At 41.4% G+C, this 14,922-nt stretch overlaps 1 protein-coding gene and 1 non-coding gene across 6 annotated transcripts in view; both read left to right on the forward strand.

Moving 5' to 3' along the window:
- Positions 1 to 14,922, forward strand: part of LOC115930164 (neuroblastoma breakpoint family member 9) — a 469,129-nt gene that overhangs the window by 246,349 nt on the left and 207,858 nt on the right. The window lies entirely within an intron of this gene.
- TRNAG-CCC (transfer RNA glycine (anticodon CCC)) lies at positions 9,669 to 9,739 on the forward strand. Its single transcript has one exon. It is a non-coding gene; the product is annotated as a tRNA-Gly (tRNA).

Here is a 14,922-nt window from a genome sequence, read left to right on the forward strand (position 1 = left end):
TCTTCTCAATACTACATTTAAAAAGGAAATAGTAGCACTTGAACAGTTAAGTAAGAAGATGAACAAAATTGAACAGAGGAAAAATAAGTGTCTGAAGACATGTTGAAAATACATTTAGAGACAGTCTGTCTGAGACAGGAGCTGAGCTGGCCAATCCATCTTTTAAATAATTGAACATCATTCAGGTGTCAAGTATTTGACCTGGAGCCTGGAAGGGGAGGAGAGGGTCCAAAAAAAAGTCAAAATATAAAGAAAAATAATTAAAGAATTTGTCCCACAAATCAGGCAACCAAGGTCTAAACTTATACCCTCTGCCTGGGTAAATTGTTGTTGCTTCTTTCTGTGACTCTTAAAAGATGTACAATATACCTCATTTAATGACTTTGATTTATTCATGAAAACTCTATCCCCATGGGAAAAGCTGTTAAATGAGAAAAGATTTCTTTTAAGTAGAAAAATTATGAAAGGATGGATTCCTTCCAACCCTCCATACCCAAAATTTCTCAAATGAATTATATATCTATCAATTATCAATATATATCAAAATATACCAATTAAAAATATCGGTTAAACAATACATCAATTGAACTATGAAAGCAAGCTTATTTAAGTAGCAAAGAATAACGTGAAGGTTAGTAAGTATAGCTTATACTTAAAATACAATGAATTGAAAGCTCATGGCACTTCATATAGTAGGAAGAAGAAACTTAATAGAAAGTGGTAGCTGAGGGAGAAGGACTGCAAGGGAGTTATTTGGAAAATGCAATTTTTATTTCTGCATCATTTTGTTCACAAATTATTCTTAATCTTTTGTGAATTTGTGGATCTCTTGAACTCAAACCAGACTTAAAAATACAGTTATAGCACAGAAAAAAATCTTTAATGGCAAAATAAAAGCTAAGCAAGAGAGCCTTTCAAAACACATGAAAACAACACACACATACAAAAAAAGAATAAAGAGATGTACAAGTGACACCTCCTCAACCTTCTCACTTGGTGTACGTATGCACAGTAAATTATTTTGGGCTCAGCCAAGCATGGGAGCAATTCAAATAGATCCATATGATATTCTCTGATTAGAAACTCTTTGGAGTAAGTTGGTGAGTGTATCTTTGCCTAAAACAGTCATGTCAAAATATAGCTTCCTATAGCATATTTATTTAGTATCATTTTGGTGAAAAAGTGGTTATACAGAATAGAAAAGAGTTGTCCAAAACTAAGTGGTTGACCTTTCCAGAGCCATTCCCTGCAGAATTGTTATGTAAGTCTGTTCCATACTCATAAAGGAATACTCAGCTGACCCAACTGATTTTCTCGTGTTTTTTCCTTCAAGGGCTAGTAGAAGTCTATATGTTGTGGTGGGAAACAACCTCAGCCCTATAGTCCAACATTTGCCTATCAAAACTTGTCCTATGATTTACAAAACTAGAACCTCACTGGTAAGTCACATTCCCAGAGTCTCCCCCATCCCTAACCCCAGTCACGGAAAGTAAATCAAATCATTGTCACTCTTTCTTAACAAAGAGTATACATTTACAACTTGAGTAAAATTACAGGTACCGTCTGGGGCCTTCAAGGGGGAACTTGAAGTCTCAATACCGCAGTTGTCCAATCAGAGGATCCAAGATGAATATACTCAAGGACTTTATGCTTGGCATCCTCTGGAGACAGTACATAACCACCAGCTTGGTTTAACTGGAGATTCATTTGGGTTAGGAGAAATTATGTAGGCAATGTACTTAGTCAATGGAGGCCTTATGCCTGAAGACTTACAAGAATCTGAATTCGTACGTTACTTTTCCTTTAATGGAGTGGAATTCCAAATGAAAATAATCAAACAGCATGTGCATAAACATTAGATATAATACCCACATTTACAAAGCCTTTATAGATATGCAAGTGTTACTGCGTCTGTCCCTAGCTTCTGTACAGAATTTAATGGGTAGCTGTTACTATTTTATTGTTGTATAAAAATGAGGAAACTGATAAGTTGTCTAAAGGTGCACAACCAAAACACATCAAAGCCATTGTGAAATACAGGTCCCCGGATTTCAAAAACAGATCTTCTGCTTATAAATTCAGTCTTTTTCATACTGCCATAAACTCCAGAATGGGAAAACAAAGTTACTATCAGAAAAGCTTCTTTTAGCTGGGCGTGGTGGCTCATGCCTGTAATCGCAGCACATTGGGAGGCCAAGACAGGCAGATTACTTGAGGTCGGGAGTTCGAGACCAGCCTGGCCAACATGGTGATCTCTACTAAAAATACAAAAATTAGCTGGGCATGGTGGCGGGCACCTGTAATTCCAGCTTCTTGGGAGGCTGAGGCAGTAGAATCGCTTGAGCTGGGGAGGCCGAGATGGCTTAGTGATCTGAGATGGCGCCACTGCACTACAGCCTGGGTGACAGAGTGAGCCGACATCGCGCCACTACACTCCAGCCTGGGTGACAGAGTGAGACTCCATCTCAAAGGAGAAAAGAAAGCTTATTTTTTCCCCTAATCACCATAATATTCACTATTAAGTGATGGAAATAGAAATAATTTACTTAGCAAATCCTTTCTAGTTCAAATAATTTGTATACAGGCTGTGCAAACATAATAATGAGAGATTCTTTTTAGTCATCTTGCTTTATATCACTAATTACACTCTTATTTGATGATATTTTAAAGAAAAACGTGTTTATTTTCAAGTAGAAAAGTCATATATGTCCACCAAGGAAAGCTGGAACAAATGTAAAATACATAAAAAAGATAACAGCTAAATTTCTAAAGCATTCAAAAAAAAGACAAATAGAAGGGTGTCAGATTAGGAAAGTATGTCTTGTAAGGTGTAACGGACAGACTGATTAGCTTAGAGATGTGGATCTCAAAGTGGTTCTCAGAGCAACAGCGTCAGGGTCAACTGGGAACGTGTTAGAAATGCAGATTCTCAGGTACCATCCCACATTTAATGAATCAGAAGCTCAGAGTAGAGACCAGCAATTTGTTTCAACAAGTCCTTCAGGGATTCTGATACAGCTGATGTTTGAGAAACACTAGCTTTAGGTAAACATAAGAGGGTCACGTTAGTATTTTTAAATCATTGGAAGTTGGTTTGTTTTGTTTTTTCTTAAGTGGGACTCATTTGTACTTCAATACACAGAATGGATATTTAGAGGAAGTCGTTTTTGACCTAACACAGATGAGCACTTCCAATTGAATAGCGCTTTCTGATAATGGGGCTGCCCCCTACAAGTGAATAACTGGGTTTCTCTAGGCTGGAGCTGCAGACAGGTCACTATGTGTATGGAGGATTGTATTAATATGATCGTGGCTCTTTATAGCTCTGCATTACTAATATTCTGTTTTAAAATCTCTCCTCAATATCCAATGTCTCTGTGTAATGATGGTAAGGACTGGGTAACAGTAACAATCATCCTGTTGTTGACAACAGATGATAAGAGAAAGCCCAACTTTACACTCTGTATAATCTTACACCAATGCCCCATTCCTCGTCTAATTTTTTTTTACATGTTAACACATGACCTTGGCATTACTAAATAAGAAGCCCTCTCACTTAGAACCCAATGCAGTATGATAAAAATTATTTTGAGAACAATCAGGAGCTCTGGTTTTCAATTCTGCTTCTCTTCTCAAGTAGTTCTGTGCCTTAGTTTCTTCTTTGTAAATTTAAATGGTTGGAACAGAGGATCTGTGAAGTGTGATTCAAGCTGAAATTGTATGTACCCCACACTGAGTTTCTCTGCTATACCCCTAACTCATTCAACAATCACACAACCAGTTTTCAGGACTCACAGTAGGATAGCCATCTATCATTTGTTAATAGGTGTGCTCTTTCATCCCAACAAGAAACTCATGATTTCTGCAGTTTTTTATTCTAGCCAGGTTCTAGGTGCTGGCCTGGAACTATAAAACAAACATTTCACAAAAAGTCATGACAATATACAAGGGAAAGACAATTTCTTTGAATATCCATAATCTCAATATGGAGTCTGGCTGTGGATGGCCAAGAGATAGTTTCCTTAACTGGAAAAAGTTTTTAAATGAGGCATGGTGGACGATATATCTTTGCATCATTACAAAGAAGAAAAAAGAGAAATCTCACAACTGAAAAAAGTGAAATCCACTTTATTTAATGCAGACTTCTGTCTCTGGTGTGCAGGTCCTCTGTGTCCAAAGCAGATCTTATCACTTTTCCTCAAATGGGAATTTGTTCACTTTTAGACTTTGTTATTGTTCATTTTGGGCTTACCTTTGGGTTTTTCCTGTGCTCTTAAAAGGGTGCAAATCAAAATCTGAGTATGATAATCCACTTATCATATGACTAATTACTTCAGTACAAGGAGTTCCTGCCTGTCTGTCCAATATTAATCTTACTATGTCCCAATGTCACATTGGCTTCTTTTCCTTCTCGGTGGCAGCATTTGGAGCTTTTACTTAATTTAGGGTCAATTTTGACCTCTGAATTTTCCACCCCTCCCCCACAGCTGTGGCTGGGTCATGTTGTTTTCTTTTATCTCTATAAATATTGTGACTTGTAATTGTCACTTATAAATTCATTCTGGCTATACTGAATCATTCCCCAATTATCCAAGTCATCCAAATATTCGATGTGCATTTCCACAAATCATGTAGTGGCGCCCTGATAGGGGATGGTTTGTAAAATTAATTATATGCTTTACATCTCCATTCAGGTCACCAATACATTAAACAGAGCAGGGCCCTGAACAGCTTATATGGATCAACGATTGACAGAGCTGATGGGGTTGCTGCAAAGCCACTGACTTTTGCTATTCCCCATAACAAAGTATGTTCAAATCTAGGTCACAGGTTTGTGGTAGGGTTGATTCACAGTATACATGTGCAATGGTGTTCAGTAGCATAGCAGCTGAGGTTGTGAAGACATGTGCACCCAGGTCAAAGAAGAAAGATCCTTAGACAAAGCCGCTCAATTCCCAGACACCCAATCTTCCTTGGGCTTTGTGAACCTGAGATTTGACAGGCTCTTGGGAATGTCTGTCTCTAAGACTCTGTTGGCAGGCCTAATCAGGCTGGTGGCCATCTCCATATGTGCCCCCCCAGCATTTGTGACAAAATAAAGGAAGGGGGACCCAATAAAGCTACTTCTGAAAGCTTATGATCCCACCCCTCATTTAAACTATGTGATGTTGTCATTCTATATAAACTCTTTCCAAGTAACTTAACTAAAACACACTTTGCCATTAGTCTTGAGTGTGGGCACAGCATTATTCTTTTCTAGGCCTTAAGGGTTCCTTCTGCTTAAAAATAATGTCTAACTTTCATGAAGCTTACCCATTATTAAAGTGCCTTCTGAATATATATTATCTTGTTCTATTGGTTTCAATATACCTATTTTCTTTAAAAAGAAAAAATTATGAACCATGAGTGTTAACACCAGAAAAACCTTAAGGTACATCTGATCTAATTTCCCACTTTAAAGTGAGAAAATCAAACAATGCCTAGGGGTCTGATTTTTCCCCAGGCTAATTCGGGTTTTCATATTTCCATCTCAAAGTGGACTTTCTTTGGCTAACTTTAAGTTTTAAACGTAAAGGCCTGAAAAGGAACTCAGGATCTAGCTTTTTCATTAGTTTTGATCATGTATGAAAGCAAATATTTCTTTCCCCCAGATGAAACCCCCGGGCTTCCAGTATTTGTAGTGATAGTGTGAATCCATTAGGTCTATTTTTAATTATATCTCTCTTATTGGTTATTTTTTCACATTTCCTAACTCATTTGTGATATTGCTTCCATATAATTCAACTTTTTGTGCGCTGGGTTCCCATTTGCCCCACAAAGGCCTATGTGCAAATCTGATATCCTGTTTGAATGACATTGTTTTGTTTTTACCTTATTGCTTCCTATCTTTCGCAACAATGTAGTCAGTTCTCAACATTAAGGCATTAAAAATTAGCTTTTCTCAAATGCTCAGCATCATTAATCATGAGGGAAATGCAAATTAAAACCATAATGAATATCATCTCACACCTGTTAGAGTGGCATTTATCAAAAAGGTGAATGATGTGTTAGACATAATGCAGAGAAAAGGGAACACACACATTGTGAATAAGTATGTAAATTAGTACAGCTGGTGTGGAAAACAGTATGGAGTTTCCTCAAAAAACTAAAAATAGAATCTACCCTATGATCCAGGAACCCTATTTCTGGGTACATATCCAAGAGAAGCTTCAGAGAATGCTTTGTTGGGTTTTCTGGAACCCGGCAGGGCTCAGGTGTGTGGGGATGCGCTCTGTGAGCCTGTGTTTCCTCCGCCCTGAGGGCTCCTCCCGCTCCTGTAGGAAAAGGCGGTGCCCCTTTTGTCTTGTCCATGTGGGACTCCAAAGGGTCCAGACGCGACAGAAAGGCGGCAAATCCTCTCAGAGTGGGCAAGGGAGGAGATAGAATATGGGAATGGGGCAGTAGAGGGGTGGGATTTCATGAAATTTCCTGATTCAAGGCTATCATGAAGTAGGTCTCTTTGGGAGCTCGGCCCTCCAGTCACTGGTGAGGGTAACATCCCACCAGTCTCTGGTGAGGTCCAGTCGCCTCCGCCTACTGCATTGAAAGCCAAAAGCAGAACTAGGCCAGCACTGCGGCCTGGAGTCCAGTGACCCAGCGGTCTGCATATTCCCCAGGGTGGAAGCACTCGGACTTCAGGTTTGATGGCAATGCGGTCACCACTGCAATAAGAAAAACAACTAGGGAAAATGGCACCTTCTTCTCCAAACTTTTGAGACACTCTTGCTCTGTGGTCCAGGCTGGAGTGCAGTGGCGCGATTTCGGCTCACTGCGACCTCTGCCTCCCTGGTTCAGGCGATTCTCCTGCCTCGGCCTCCCAAGAAGCTAATTTTTGGCATTGAGAGAGAGAGGGAAGGCGGTGGGGGGAGAGAGAGATTGATTTTAATGTCTTCAAGCAAAAAGAGACTCTTTCTGCCTGTTGGCCATCTGCTGCCACGTGAACGTGAAAATCCATCGAGAGGCTTTCTGTGAAAACCGCCTTTATCTCTTTGTCCCTCTTAGGTTAAAATCCGCACTCCAAAACCTTATTGAACAGAAAAATTACAAAAAGTACATGTAAGACGTTTCAGTTTTGTAAAGGGTAAAATGAAACTGCCCTTCAAGAAGAATCAGAAGACCGACGAGGGAGAGAGGAGCGATCGTGAAATCTAAGTGGGCTGCCCCCGAGTCTTCCAGGGTTTTGTACTCGGTGGCTTGGCCTGAGCTGGTGTGCCCGCATTTTCAAACAGCCAAGTGCCCTGAGACACAGCCTTTGCTACGGTACCTGCTAAAATTTGGAAGTGTGACTAACTATTACTTAAATTGAGTGGGGCAGACTAAGAGACAGCAGCAGTGAAGGATGCCCTTTGGGAGAAAGACGTTGAGGCGCAGAGGCCAAAGGGTCCGTGAGGAAAGAGCCCGCAGCTCGCGCCCCTCGGCCTGCGGAAGGGAGGGCAAGGAGGGTCCTACGGTTCCTGGGAGGACGCGAAGAGCCAAGAGCTCTGACAGCCGGCGCCGGGAAAAGGCCCCGAGGCGGGGTCCGCATCCCTGGAAGGGCGGCGTCCACACTCCTGCGAGGCACGGGGCGCCCGGGGCTCGGAAGCTCAAAGCCCGCCGGCTTCTGCAGCTTCTGGGAGCCAAGAGTGTCAGCCGGGAGGATCCCGCACACGGCGCTTAGTTCTGGAACTGGAAACCCTGGGGAGGATGCGGGATCCCAAAGCCCGGGTGTGGGTCCCCATAGTCTTCGTGTTGGGAGTAGGTGCGGAACGCTAAGCCTGGGCCTATTGGGAGCCATAGTCTTCTTGATGGCTGGTGCTTATTGGGCTTTTTTCAGTCGAATTTCAAAATGCAGTTGAATTTCTTACTTTGGAAACGATAATAGAAATGGCTGATCTAAGATTTTCGTGATTATGTTTTGCCTTTTCCAGTGTATGTGCACTTTCTGTAGTATAGTGGTTATCATGTTTGCCTCACATGTGAAAGACCCTTGGCTCGAGACTGGAGGGAAACATGGACTTTTGGTTTTTCTTTTTGTCCCTAAATTTAGTGAGTTTAATGGAGGTTGGGAAACAAACAGAAAAGTAGTTGAACCTGTGGCTACACTTTAGACCTCCTCAATCTAGACAGATCGTTGACCAGGCTACAGTTTCCACTGGTCTGCCAGCAAGAGGCCAGCTTAATATTAGCTTTGGTTCCAGAAATTCCTTAAGAGTCTCTTCATTCTCTTCTGTCACCTGAATTTTCACAGGCTGACACTGAAAGTGGATGACATCTTAGTGCATTTCCTAAGTGTCCCGCTTGGCTTCGCTTTACTCTGATAAGTTGCAGACCTGGCTCATTTGCGAGACAAAAACAAAATATTTTTTTAAAAGGTTCTAAATCTGCATCTGGAAGTCATAGAGTCAATATTCCTAAATCACATGAATAATGTATATACATTTGCATGCATACCCCTTCCCCAAATAATCCTCAGAAAACCGGTTAAGTTTTAGCATCTGTGACTCTGAGATGCATATGAGGCCTTTGTAAATTTAGAAGTTAAGAGTAGAAAGTACAGGTTTGTATTTTAGAAGGAGATTTGGGAATAAATGTAGCTCTGGTTGATATAGATCATATGTTAAGGTTTGTTGGCCAGAGCTGGTGTGTGTCTTGGGTGTTGGGCAAAGAACAGAGAACAGCCAAAGCTCTGCGAGGTCAATGTGAAGGGTGATTTCCTTGGTGGGCTCAAGTTTATGACACAGCCTGGACCTAGCTTGGCTTCTCAGCTAGAGAAGAAACATGATTCCATGTCACAGCTCCTGTCTTTGAAAAAGTCATAATGACTCCCAGACCCAACATGTGGAGAAAACTCTGGATTTGTCTCTTCAGTTGAATGGCTCCATTGAAAATGAGGAAAGAAACCTCTCTACTATTTGAACTTCATCAAAAGACTAATATGTTAATATTTTGACCATCAATATTTCCTTAAACTAGTCTACTCCTTTCATAGCTAATACATCAAAGCATATTAACTTAGGAAATGGGATTCTCCCAAACAATGAAACATTGACATCAAGGGTTCTTCATCTTTTCATATCACATTTCCTTCAAATGCTTTATACATCTTCAAGCAGACAAATAATAGTATTATAATGATTACGAGACCGATCATGACTCTTTTGCCAAAAAAACCAGCGACAAAAGACTAACTTAGTGGACCAACCTTTGTTTCTTCATTATCTGTACATTGATTCTGTCCTTTTATTTCCTCTTTCTTCTAATTCTGCTTCTGCTTCTTATTTCCTCCCTGGATTTGAACTTTATTTACCTAAACTACCAGTTAGGTTACTTTCTCAGAACCTCTAAGGCAGCAGTTTGAGATTGACAATGGAAGATTTAAGATTAGAAAAAAGAAACATGAATGAATTTCTGATGTTTTATTATAGGGGTTTATAACGCAGGTTGAAAGACCTTTTTCAGAGTTAAGAGTTTGATCCACCAAATGAGCTATTTTGATATTTATAACTTTGTCTAGTAAAAGTTTCCTATAAAAACATTTGGTTTGGATGTCTTTGTTAGCTTTTAGTCGACACTTGAAAAAGGCGCTTGGAAGTTTCTAAGTCTTTTTGGATACTGTTTTCTCTTATCCTCCAGGCGGTTGCTGCGGAGAGGCATTGGTGGTTCAGTGGTAGAATTCTCGCCTCCCACGCGGGAGACCCGGGTTCAATTCCCGGCCAATGCAGCAGGGACTTTTTTTTCACTTCATTATGGCCCTTTACAACCGTCTTTTACGCTGCAAAATTATACTGCAAAACCTAATAGTGCATTTAGGGGCTTGGCCACCACAAGGTAAAGTGACAACATTACTCACGAAAGTAGCGGCAAGAGACTTTCAGGACACTAACCCAGGACCCATGCAACTGTTGGACTCAAACAGCTTAGCAAAGTGGCAAGCGCGAAGTGTTTCCGGTGAGTCACTGCAGTTTTGATATTGGTACCTGTTACTTTCATCTATTCACGGGGCGGATACCTGCAAACCCGAAGAATCATCAGGTTCCTGATTCGCGTGCTGCACCTTGGGCTTACTGCTCAGCCACTGCAGAGATGATCAAGAAATGACGCTCTTGGAAGGAGAGAAGCTGCGGGCAGGACAGTCACGTCAGAGGTCCAAGAGGCTTCAGCGGCCCAAAGAAAGGGAAGGTGCGTGGGGAAGAATCTGCGTGGAGATGAGGGGAGCGGCGGAGACTGGTCCTTGCGCAGAGGTGGCCAGTGGACCCTCAGGGCTGTACCTCAGACACCGTGAACCGAATTTGCTCACATCGTCAGCGACCGCGGCCTCCGCGTGCTTTGTGGGCCCATCGGTGTTCCCCGAGAGATTTCGTGTGTCTGGCGATGTGTGTCAACAGGTGTTGGCCTGAAATTTGGCCGGGCACGTTGGCTCACGCCAGTAATCCCAGCACTTTGTGAGGCCAAGGCGGATGGATCGCTTGAGGTCAAGAGTTCAAGACCAGCCTGGCTAACATGGAAAAATCCCGTCTCTACTAAAAATACAAAAATTAGTCGAATGTGGTGGCATGCACCTGCTATTCCAGCTACTTGGGAGGCTGAGGCAGGAGAATCGCTTGAACCCAGGAGGCGGAGGTTGCAGTGAGCCAAGATCGCGCTACTGCACTCCAGCCTGGGCGACAGAGCGAGACTCCGTCAAAAAAAAAAAAAAAAAAAAAAGCAGCGAAAGAAGGCAGAGATGTCAATGGGACAAAGAGACCTCCCAGGAGGCTTGTTGTAGAGGCAGTGGCTGGATCCTGAGAGATGAGATTTTTAAAAATTATGTAGCAGAATGGGGAGAGAGAGGGAGAAGCGCATGAAAGACAGAAAAGCACGAAAATCTGCGGCGTCCAAGAATAAAGCAGATAAAATAGTGTGAGTGTTTTTACATTCAAAAAAATAGAAGAAGTGCAATGGCTGTCAGCAGGCTTTGTGGTCGTGTAGTGGTTAATACTTGTAGTTGTGGTTGCCGCAACCTCGGTTCTAATCTGAGTCACAGTAGTGTTTTCTATCCTGCAATTGTGGCTAATAGACCTGTCGTTTGCTTTGCCTTTAATCCTAGCAACCTCCAGAGAGCAGAGTAAACCTCTGGCCCCGAAGGGCGCCAGCTTCTGGAGTTTAGCCCACAGCGCAGAAGCTAGGGGGCGGCCTGGCCAATAGGAAAACTTGGAAGTGCTCTTTGTCTCACAATTGAGCAGGAAAAATTCCCGTAGGTGAAGATGCCGCCTCTCAAGGGCCCTTTGTCTGTAGCTTCCACTGATGAAATCATGCGGTTATAGTCTTTTTCGGTAGAGAAAGGGGCTGTATCAGTGGAATTTTTTAAAAACACAAAACGAGAACGAGTTTTTCATGAGTTGACAATAAAATCTAAACTAGTTGTCATGGTCTGCACCGGCTTGCCTCCATTCCCCATCTGCTAATTTTTATGAGAATAGTAAATTATTACTATTATTATTGTTTTTGAGATGTAGTCTTGTTCTGTCACCTAGGCTGGAGTGCCGTGGCTCAATCTCGGCTCACTGCAACCTGTGTCTCCGAAGTCCAAGCAATGAGAACAGTAAAGAAACTACAGTTCACATAAAGTGCACAAATCTTTAGTGCAATTTGTTTAGTTTTGATCAATGTTATCACCACCCAGCTCAAGTTATAGAAAATTGCCATCATCTGAGAAAGGCCTGTTAGAGCCCCTGTCCAGGTGATTCCCACCCTGTGTCCTCTTAGTTAATCACTATTCTGATGTCTATTCCCATACGTTACAATTGCCTGTTCTTAAAGTTCACATGAGTGAATGTACATATGTTTTATGTCTGGCCTTTTTTCTCCAGTTACATTCATTATACTCATGAGATATATCCATGTAGTTTCATAGATCACTTCTCAATTTTGGGGTTATTGAATTCTTGGGCTGAATATTCTTATAACAGTCTTTGTGTGCACTTGAGATTCACGGAAGTCCTTCAATTGCTGGGTCATGACCTGAGTATAAGTTTAATATCAGTATAAATTGCCAGCCTTCTAGAATGTTTTTTCGCTAGCGATGACAGTTGAAGTGGCACCAAATTCTTTTCAGCATTTGGTGTACTAACTTTGTTAAATGTAGCTATGCTCTCAGACCAGGCTGGCCAACATGGCAAAACCCTGTCTCTACTCAAAATACAAAAATTAGCTGGGCTTGGTGGCATGCAACTGTAGTCCCAGCTACTCAGGAGGGGGATGTTGCAGTGAGTCAAGATCGCACCACTGGACTACAGCTTGGGTGACAGAATGAGACCCTGTCTCAGAAAAAAAAAAAAAAGTAGCCATACACTGGTGAGTGGTTAGTGCTATCTCAGTGTGGAATTAATTTGTATTTGCCTAATGAGCAATCCTATGAAGCATATTTTCTTATGGCTTCCAGCATATAACAAACTCTCCTTTGCAAAGGCCTATTTGAATATTTTGCCCTATTATATTTGGCTTAGCTCTATATTACTGTTTTACAAAATTCTCTTATATATTCAAGAATTGAGTCTTGTTTTGACCTTTTTTAAATTATACTTTAAGTTTTAAGGTACATGTGCACAACGTGCAGGTTTGTTACATATGTATACATGTGCCATGTTGGTGTGCTGCACCCATTAACTTGTCATTTACATTAGGTATATCTCCTGATGCTATCCCTCCCCCCTCCCCCCACCCCACAACAGTCTCCGGTGTGTGATGTTCCCCTTCCTGTGTCCAAGTGTTCTCATTGTTCAATTCCCACCTATGAGTGAGAACATGCGCTGTTTGGTTTTTTTGTCCTTGCGATAGTTTGCTGAGAATGATGGTTTCCAGCTTCATCCCTGTCCCTACAAAGGACATGAACTCATCATTTTTTATGGCTGCATAGTATTCCATGGTGTATATGTGCCACATTTTCTTAATCCAGTCTATCATTGTGGGACATTTGGGTTGGTTCCAAGTCTACACTATTGTGAATAGTGCCACAATAAACTTATGTGTGCATGTGTCCTTATAGCAGCATGATTTATAATCCTTTGGGTATATACCCAGTAATGGGATGGCTGGGTCAAATGGTATTTCTAGTTCTAGATCCCTGAGGAATCACCATACTGACTTCCACCATGGTTGAACTAGTTTACAGTCCCACCAACAGTGGAAAAGTGTTCCTATTTCTCCACATCCTCCCCAACACCTGTTGCTTCCTGACTTTTTAAGGATCGCCATTCTAACAGGTGTGAGATGGTATCTCACTGTGGTTTTGATTTGCATTTCCCTGATGGCCACTGATGATGAGGATTTTTTCATGTGTCTTTTGGCTGCATAAATGTCTTCTGAGAAGTGTCTGTTCATATCCTTCGCCCACTTGTTGATGGGGTTGTTTGTTGTTTTCTTGTAAATTTGTTTGAGTTCTTTGTAGATTCTGATGAATCTACAGATGAGTAGATTGCAAAAATGTTCTCCCATTCTGTAGGTTGCCTGTTCACTCTAATGACAGTTTCTTTTGCTGTGCAGAAGCCCATAAGTTTAATTAGATCCCATTTGTCAATTTTGGCTTTTGTTGCCGTTGCTTTCGGTGTTTTAGACATGAAGTACTTGCTCATGCCTACGTCCTGAATGGTATTGCCTAGGTTTTCTTCTAGGGTTTTTATGGTTTTAGGTCTGACATTTAAGTCTTTAATCCATCTTGAATTAATTTTTGTTAAGGTGTAAGGAAAGGATCCAGTTTTAGCTTTCAACATATGGCTAGCCAGTTTTCCCAGCACCATTTATTAAATAGGGAATCCTTTCCCCATTTCTTGTTTTTGTCGGGTTTGTCCAAGATCAGATAGTTGTAGTTGTGTGGCATTATTTCTCAGGGCTCTGTTCTCCTCCATTGGTCTATATCTCTATTTTGGTACCAGTACCATGCTGTTTTGGTTACTGTAGCCTTGTAGTATCATTTGAAGTCAGGTAGTGTGATGCCTCCAGCTTTGTTCTTTTGGCTTAGGATTGACATGGCAATGTGGGCTCTTTTTTGGTTCCATATGAACTTCAAAGTAGCTTTTTCCAATTCTGTGAAGAAAGTCATTGGTAGCTTGATGGGGATGGCATGGAATCTATAAATTACCTTGGGCAGTATGACCATTTTCACGATAGTGATTCTTCCTACCTATGAGCGTGGAATGTTCTTCCATTTGTTTGTATCCTCTTTTATTTTGTTGAGCAGTGTTTTGTAGTTCTCCTTGAAGAGGTGTTTCACATCCCTTGTAAGTTGGATTCCTAGGTATTTTATTCTCTTTGAAGCAATTGTGAATGGGAGTTCACTCATGATTTGGCTCTCTGTTTGTCTGTTATTGGTGTATAAGACTACTTGTGATTTTTGCACAAGAATTTTGTATCCTGAGGAGTCATTTTTAAAATAAATATATTGCAAATGACTTTTCCCAGTCAGTGAAAAGTCTGACTGAAAGCTGTCAACTGAAAAATCACACAATTTATAAATTTAGAAGGGAGATTTTATTCTTTATAAAGGGTTACAGCCTGCAAGGTGGACATTCCAACAGACAGGGAGGCATACCCTCCTGCTGAAACCTGAAAAGTACGTTTCCAGGGAGGGGAGGGGGGAACAGGGATTTATGTTGATGTGGTGGGCCACATATACATATTCAACAGGGAATAGGAGGAGCTCTGAATATTCACGAAGGGATCCTGCTGCATGCATGCTGAGTAAACATGCCTGTTACATGCAACCCATGTTCACTTTGGGGTGGAGACAACATTTAAATACATTATAATTAGGCCCTGTGCTTCAAAAGGGGAAGCAGGGACACAAAGGCAGTCAAGTGCACAGCATCTGTAAACCGTCTAGAACCAGTCCACAGCCAGTGGTCTCTTATCAAGGGAAAGTTACTGAAA

The sequence above is a fragment of the Gorilla gorilla genome, chromosome 1 (assembly GCF_029281585.2).
Source record: "Gorilla gorilla gorilla isolate KB3781 chromosome 1, NHGRI_mGorGor1-v2.1_pri, whole genome shotgun sequence".
Classification (NCBI taxonomy): domain Eukaryota; kingdom Metazoa; phylum Chordata; class Mammalia; order Primates; family Hominidae; genus Gorilla; species Gorilla gorilla.